Source organism: Gopherus evgoodei, chromosome 15 (assembly GCF_007399415.2).
Source record: "Gopherus evgoodei ecotype Sinaloan lineage chromosome 15, rGopEvg1_v1.p, whole genome shotgun sequence".
NCBI classification, from domain to species: domain Eukaryota; kingdom Metazoa; phylum Chordata; order Testudines; family Testudinidae; genus Gopherus; species Gopherus evgoodei.
Window position 1 is genome coordinate 12,288,309 of NC_044336.1, and position 8,255 is coordinate 12,296,563.

General features: G+C 49.9%; 1 protein-coding gene and 1 non-coding gene across 8 annotated transcripts in view; both read right to left on the bottom strand.

Moving 5' to 3' along the window:
- SEC14L1 (SEC14 like lipid binding 1) overlaps nt 1-6,674 on the bottom strand; it is a 107,134-nt gene extending 100,460 nt beyond the window's left edge. For 6 of the 7 annotated variants that reach the window (XM_030533904.1, XM_030533910.1, XM_030533903.1 and 3 more), the window contains exons 1-3: nt 4,944-5,251; nt 4,705-4,812; nt 288-356 (exon numbers count right to left, since the gene is read on the bottom strand). The gene's annotated coding sequence lies outside the window, so the exon portion shown is untranslated. Of the gene's footprint in view, nt 1-287; nt 357-4,704; nt 4,813-4,943; nt 5,252-6,465 lie in introns of those variants that run through there. The other variant, XM_030533905.1, reaches the window with a different exon arrangement.
- LOC115635832 lies at nt 4,413-4,594 on the bottom strand. Its single transcript, XR_003996708.1, has one exon.
- Nucleotides 6,675-8,255: the final 1,581 nt, after the last annotated feature.

The window sequence follows — 8,255 nt, forward strand, 5'->3', positions numbered from 1 at the left end:
AACAGGACAGAAGCATGTTGGTTTGTACACCAGAGAAGAGCAGCATTTGCCAGATCAAAGGAAAGAGACTTTTAGAGTAAGAAAACTGAACAGAGCATGTTAATCCATATAGCAGCAAGCAAGTGAAGAGTTCACTAACTGCTGAGCTTCCAATACACTGCCCTCTCCTGGTCAACTGGAAGCCTATGATCTTGCACTTTATTAGCCCTAACGTATATGTTTAATTCCAGTGCTTGCAACTAAAGTTCTGGATAGACATTTTTAGTTAAATCTGAATAAATAGTTACCCAGGAGGCAGTGCAGAATGATCATCCAGTTTCTAATCAGCAGAGTTTTATCTTTATACCATGGAGCACCTAGACAAGAGAGAGTTTAGCTGTTAGTCAGGGACAGTGTCATAAATTAATCACAGTACACTTAAGAGAGTCAAAAGACATTTTGCTGTTAGAAGTTTCTATATTTTAGGAGTATCATTTAAGTTTTAACTAGAATGTAGTTGCAGACTTACTAGAGATGAAGCTTAGGACACTAGAGCCTCACGTGCAGATTAGGGTGGGATTTGTGCTCCTAGATAATTTAGGCACTTTTGAAGATCCTACTGTGCTTCAGCTATTCAGAACTGCAATACACATGCCTGGTGACACACTGGATTAAGAAGTTATTTGAGTGATAACCAGGAGCGGCGCCAGGGTTTCTGGCGCCCTAGGCAGAAATCAGGGGGTGGCATTTTGTGCGCTCCCCATGGGGCGCGCTGGAGCTTCCGGTTCCACTCCCATCATAGTGCCGAAGGACCCTCCGCCGAAATGCAGCAGGTGACAGCGGCAGTCATTGAGCTGCTCAATTGCCTGCCGCTGTTTTCTGCGGCATGTCAGCAGAAGGCCCTCCTTCGGTGGCGCAACAGGAGCGGAACTGGAAGCTCCTGTGCGCCCCGTGGGGAGTGCACAAAATGCCGTCCCCTGAATCCGGGCGCCCTAGGTGACTGCCTTAGGGTCGCCTAATGGAAGCACCGACCCTGGTGGTAACACTTTTCTCCTGGTCTCTACTGGACTGTTGTGTCAGATCTCATCACTATTATAGTCACAACAGGAGATATAGTATTTGTTTAGAACATTAAAGTTATACCTGGTTGTACATTGTCTGATTAATACCAGACTCGCCAAACCCCCAAGTTATTTAAAAGAAAAAGAAAAGAGGGACAGATAGCTAAAGAGATTCTGTAGTATTTGCTGAAACTTTGCTATGAATCTCAGTGAAAAAGTGGATAGATTAAGCCAGCTGCTTTTTTTATTTATTTTAGGAAAATATGACAAGTGCTCATTATTTAAGATAGTAATTACTTTGCAGTATATCAATTTTATTTTATTGCAATCTGGAAGAGTACCCATTTACTTGCTTTTTTGGATGTACTCTATACACATTACTTGGTTTGTGCCAAGTGCCAGATAAGTTACATTATGATTACCAATATTACATTATGATGAAAAAGACCACTAATAATTCAGTCTTAACACTGGTTCTGAGGTGTCCCAGTTCCTAAAGAGTCATAATTTAATGCTTTGCCTGGAAAGGGAAGGTAATTCTCCTTGCTACAGCACTGCCAAGAGGCCACCTGCCACTTCTTCACTTGGAGAAACTAGTGGTCCCCAATTCTCCTCCTACTTCAACAAAATGGTTGCCTCTAATTAATGCCACCTTCTATTGGGGGAGAACTACTATTTTATTAACATGTGACGGGCCAGTTGTTGCAGCAACTGACTGTTCAAAAGGGGCTGAAGGCCTGTTTTAGTCAATGTAATGAGACACCTCTCAGCCACCAAAGCTCCAACAAATACAAAGGTTGTGTCAGCCAGCGACGATCAACCAACCAACATGGTCAAACTGATACCCTAGAATGATTAAGGAACACTCAATCTTGCTTCCCAATCAAGACTCTGCTGGGTTTCTATCACCACTCTCAAGGGGAACTAAGTGTCTAGTGGCAATTAAGCCTTGAGAAAGCAGCAGGAGTTTCCTTTAGGGAATACTGACAAGCCTAACTATTGGCACCTATGTGGGCTCTGCCTCTCTGAGAGGATTTTAATACCCAGTTCACCAAATCCACAGACACCTGTTAATTTGTTACATGTTTTCTGCACTTGTCTTGTTTACTATAAGGTGTATCTACAGAGTTATCCCTGGTCAACTCCATGTGTGGACACTCATTCCGGAACAGGAATGCGTTGTTCCCGTTTAGCTTAATTCACAGTGGTTAAACTAAAGAGAGGCAAGGGACTCTTGTTCCGGAATAAGAATGTTCACACACGCAGTTGGTCAGGAATGACGACTGCGCTTTAGGTTCACATTCTGTCTTCAGCTGCATTAACTTTCAAGTGTGGACAAGCCTTCCATCTTCTTGGTTGTGCCACTATGTGGCTAAAGACCAGTCTCAGGTGCAGGTCAGTTAACGGGAGGGTAGGAGGTCAGCTGGAACTTTAACTCTCATGAACAAGAGTTTAACTGGTCCAGAAAAGCATGAAGCATTCTACTGGGTTTTCCTTCTGCTAGCCAGTTGCAATAGTGGATGTTTTACATTAACCTTACCCAGGATTCAGGGAGGACTTTGAGATGTTAAACCAGGAGAACAAAGGCCTCCTAACTGGCCTTCTGGTATCAAGGAGGCACATTCACTGTCTAGAGTCATGTCCTCTAACAGCATCTGAGAAGCAGTGTCTCCTTAGCCCTGTTTCCTGGCTCTCTCTTTCAAAGTGTGTAGTTCTCATGCCAAAGACAATCCTCCACACTTGGGCCCTCAACAGCTCCTCCTACTATTCAAATCCCTCTTTAAAGCACACTTCCTTCATGAAATCTTCAGTGATGACCCAACAGAGCTACTAATTGAGTTTTTTTAAAAATATTTGAATTCAGGCCTCATTCAGTAAACTGGGATGTTGTCTGTCTGCTTACAAGCACCCCCCGCCCCCGGCACCTGTTGAAGCAGGGACCATGTTTTTGTCTAGGTACTGTACAGGGTTAAACATATTATCGACTTTCAAAAAGCCACTGTTCTGCTTATTATGCTGGCTACAATGGAGTAGAAGGAAAGGGAGTTAGGTTCTATTTATACTGGCAAAGGAACAATGCAAGCTGCACTTTTAAAATATGGTTCATACTAACACTGTTATAGAGTCAGCATATGTCAGGCTAGAAGTATGCTGGAAACACTGCACTAACTGAATGACTAACAGGGAAAAGTATGAACTTCCACACAAACCATGGTAAATCATCAGGCTCCAGCATTATTATTGAGACATATGGGGCCAGTTCACAGCACCCGTGTCTATTGTCCGCAGCTCCAGTTAAGATGGCACCACACAGGGATATAATCAGAAGGCAAAACACTTATTTTTTTAAATTAAATCTTAAATTTAAGATAAATAGCCAGGGATGGAATTCTATGTGGGAGAATCTAAATCCACAGATTTCTATCGGTACTGGAAATCAGCAGTGTTAAAGAAAATAAAAAATGTGATCTATAAAAATTAAGTCTGATTATTAAACTAGATTATTATTCTATCGGTACTGGAAATCAGCAGTGTTAAAGAAAATAAAAAATGTGATCTATAAAAATTAAGTCTGATTATTAAACATTAGAGCTTGTTTGTCAGGCAATGGCTCTTTCAGCTCTGAGAGTTTTAAAATTCAGAACAGAGATTAATACTAAATAAAGAACTGTAACTATGTAAACCAGAGACGGGCAAACTTTTTGGCCCAAGGACCACATCTGGGTATGGAAATTGTACAGAAGGGCATAAATGTTCATGAAATTGGGGGCTGGGGTGCAGGGGGTATGGGCTCTGGGGTGGAGCCAGAAATGGTTCAGGGTGTGGGAGGGGGCTCCAGGCTGGGACCAAGGGGTTTGGAGGGCAGGAGGGGGATCAGGGTTGGGGCATGAGAGGGGGGTCAGGGGTGCAGGCTTCAGGTGGTGCTTACATCAAGCAGCTCCCGGAAGAAGCGGTATGTCCCCACTCTAGCTCCTATGTGGAGGCAAGGCTAGGTGCCTCTGCATGCTGCCTGGTCCGCAGGCGCCACCCCTGCAGCTCCCACTGGCCGCAGTTCCTAGCCAATGGGAGCTGCGAGGGCGGCACTCGGGGCAAGAGCAGCATATAGAACCACCCGGCTGTCCCTATGTGTAGGAGCCAGAGGGTGGACATGCCGCTGTTTCCGGGAGCCATGCAGAGCCACGGCACACATGGAGTGGGGCAAGCCCCTGACCTTGCTCCCCAGCAGGAGCAGGGCAAGCTCCAGACCCTGCTCCCTGGCTGGAGCTTCAGGGCCGGATTAAAACATCTGAAGGGCTCGATGTGGCCCCCTGGCCGTAGTTTGCCCACCCCTGATGTAAACCATATGTTTTTCCTTGATTTAAACTGGAAAGATTTTGTATGCAGTATCATACATGACCATCAAAATGCTGCAAGAATGCTCACACCTGCTACTGCACAGAACAAACTCCAGAAAGGAGTCTGCGTAGGATTATTCTAGGGCAAGAGATCAGGCTGACTGGTACAAGGCTGTGTCACCAAGCGCCCAGCCACACAGCAGCCTTTTCCCAGACCCTGTGCTTTCTACAAAGCCTGCCATACTCCTGTGCTTCTCTACAATTGCCTCTTGCCAAGGAAGGAACAGCCAGTCCTAAGTCAAACTTTAATTAAATGGTTAAAAAGTTACCTCATATAAGTTGTGCTGCTAGAAATGAATTTGATGCACCTTAGCCCCAGTACAATTCAAGATGGAGGTGGAAATTGTTCCTTCATTTAGGCAATGGAGAGGTAAACCCTGGCAAGAAATTTGTAGACACATGATCACAGAGCAAAACCAGAATAGTAGAGAAACAGTAAGTCACAGTAGGTAGACAATAAACCTCTCTCATTGCCTGTGAGAGCAAGTCAGTCTTTGTCTCCACTCACCAAAATGCCTCATTCCATCTATGATGCAAAAACCACCATGCTGCGGGCATTAGGGCATCCACTGATTCTATAAACCACCTAAACCCCTGAAAGAGAGCTAAGGGCCAACATACACTATCAACAGGAACTGTGTTATACAGCAGGCCGGTGGCTCAGTGAGATCCGGAGCCTAGACTTAGAATAAAGTATCCCTCCTTCCTACTCCCATTCCTCTTGGTGATCCTCATATCACATAAATATATGGAGATATACCTATCTCATAGAACTGGAAGGAACCCCAGAAGGTCATCAAGCCCAGCCCGCTGCCTTCACTAGCAGGACCAAGTACTGATTTTTGCCCCAGAATCCTAAGTGGCCCCCTCAAGGCCTGAGCTCACAACCCTGGGTTTAGCAGGCCAATGCTCAAACCACTGAGCTATCCCTCCCCATGTGCATTTCCTCCAATTCCCCCTCTCTGCCTCCACTACACTCCCCAACACCCTTCTCCACAATTACATTCCCCACATACACCCCACCCCCTGGCTGGCCTCCATTGTTAACCTTCCCCACATACATTCACCCCATCCCCTGGCTGGCCTCCATTGTCAACCCTCCCCACAGACATTCACCCCACCCCCTGGCTGGCCTCCATTGTCAACCCTCCCCACATACATTCACCCCATCCCCTGGCTGGCCTCCATTGTCAACCCTCCCCATATACATTCACTCCATCCCCTTGGCTGGCCTCCTTTGTTAACCCTCCCCACATACATTCACCCCATCCCCTTGGCTGGCATCCATTGTTAACACTCCCCACATACATTCACCCCACCCCCTGGCTGGCCTCCATTGTCACCCCACCCCCTGGCTGGCCTCCATTGTCAACCCTCCCCACATACATTCACTCCACCCCCTGGCTGGCCTCCATTGTCAACCCTCCCCATATACATTCACTCCATCCCCTTGGCTGGCCTCCATTGTTAACCCTCCCCACATACATTCACCCCACCCCCTGGCTGGCCTCCATTGTCAACCCTCCCCACATACATTCACCCCACCCCCTGGCTGGCCTCCATTGTTAACCCTCCCCACATACATTCACCCCATCCCCTTGGCTGGCCTCCATTGTTAACCCTCCCCACATACATTCACCCCATTCCCTTGGCTGGCCTCCATTGTTAACCCTCCCCACATACATTCACCCCATCCCCTTGGCTGGCCTCCATTGTCAACCCTCCCCACAGACATTGACCCCATCCCCCTTGCTTCCCCCACAAACCCCCTCACAGGTCCTACTATTCACCCTCCCTACATTCCACTCCAACCCCCTTCTGCCCACACTACACCCCCCAACCTCCCTTTCTGGCCCCCATTATTTACCTTCCCCACATACACCCCATGCCCCTTGCTGGCCCCCACCTCACCTGCCACCTCCCTTGCCAGCCCCCACTATTCACCCTCCCCACATACACCCAGCCCCGCCCGCCCCGGCAGCACTCTTGGCGGCCCCGGGGAGAAGGAGGCCGGGGGCTCCAGGCCCCACCGCCAGCGAAGCGAAGCAAGACCCAGACCCAGACCCGGACCCGGACCCGGACCCGTCCGCGCCTTGGGCTCGCGCGGCCGCAAACGAAAGGCCCAGGCGCGGAAGTCATAGAGAAGGCGGAGCCAACGGCTAGACGGGTGCTGCTGAGGAAGTTGCCCAAGAGCGTTAACCAAGAGCGGCCCGCGGAAGTTGCGGTCCTCCCAGCCGCCTGAAACGGCCAGCAACAGCTCCAGCCCTTATTGGGCGGTGCCAAAGTTACCTTGGGCCCACGGGGACACGTGACCCCGCGGCAACAGCCAACCCCGACGCGGGGCCCAGCCCGTAGGTGGGAAGCTGCGGTGAGGGGGCGTCTCATTGGACTGGACGTGGGGCCGAGTCTGGCTGGGCGGAGCCTCAGGAGAGTGGTGGCCAATGAGAAGGGAGAATGATGACGGTGGGGATTGGGGGGGGAAGCCTGGGGGGGCAGCCCCAGGGGTAGACACCCCCCTTCCCCCTGGACAACCCCAGAATGTCAGGAGCTGGAAGCGGGATGAAGTGAGGGTCACCCTGCACCCCCATGAAACATCCCGGGGGGGCCGGCATGGAGTGGCACTGAGAGCAGGGCATAGGGCAGAGGTGGGCAAACTCCGGCCGTGGGACCCTCCTGCCGACTGTACTAATAGATGATGTTCATCGTAAACACACACCAATAGAAATTAAAAAAGGATGAGATAGAGATGAAATAACAATATTTTAAAAATAAAATAAAAAATTAACAGTACAACAATACTTTTTGCTCTCACAAAAAATATTAATAGTAATTTTTTTAGTGAGCAATGTGATTGAATAGGCTTCATTATTTCTGAAAATCTTGGTTTAACACTTTATGATACAGCTATTCAAAGGTCTGGATTAGGGTTAGAGTGTGGGAGGTGCTCAGGGTGGGGTGCGGGGTCTGGGAGGGAGCTAGGGTGCGGGAGGGCACTCAGTGAGGGGGCAGGAGGAGGTTCAGGGCTGGGGCAGGCAGGAGGTGCAGAGCACTTACCTGGGGTAGCTCCTGTTTGGTGCCGGGGGTGTGCAGGTGGCTCTGCACAGCATAGCATCGCTTCCACGGCCACGATTCTGGGCGCTCCCACCTACCCCGCCCCAGGCAGGGCCATCTGGAATCCAGGGGCTTTAGGGGCTGCAGGGCCCTGGGGCTCTGGCCTGCAGCTCTAAAGCCCCTTTCAGAAATGCAGCCCTGTGAGCACAGGGTGGAGGACTCAGGAGGAGCAGGGGCAGCCACGCAGCCAGCGGCCAGACAGAAGTGGCGCTTTCCCCTTAGAAGTGCTGCTTCTCTCTGGCTGGCTTTGAAGGGGAAAGCGCTGCTTCTTTCTTGCCTCTGGCTGCATGGCTGCCCTTGCTCCTTCACAGGATGGAGAACTCAGGGCCACATTCTGAAAGGGGCTTTAGAGCTGCAGGCCAGAGCCCTGGGGCCCCCTTAGCCCAGGCCCTGCAGCCCCTAAAGCCCCTGCATTTCAGGTGGCCCTGCCTGGACGGGGGGGGAGGAGGGGAGCTTCCCCATTCCCTCATTCCCTCCCTCCTCCAGCCGCCTTTCCCCCCGCCCCTCAGGCAGCACTCCTGCCGTACCGCCATTTTCCTCTGACAGCGCTCCTCCCACTGCGCCCTGCAATGGATCATCTTGCGCACGCCATTTTGGAGACCACTGCCATAGATGTCAGCGGGATTTCTCATTTTCACTATGGATGCTACGTTTTGCAGGATCGACCCCTGTATTTATGCAGCTATGGCTAGAATAGAGGCTGGTAGCT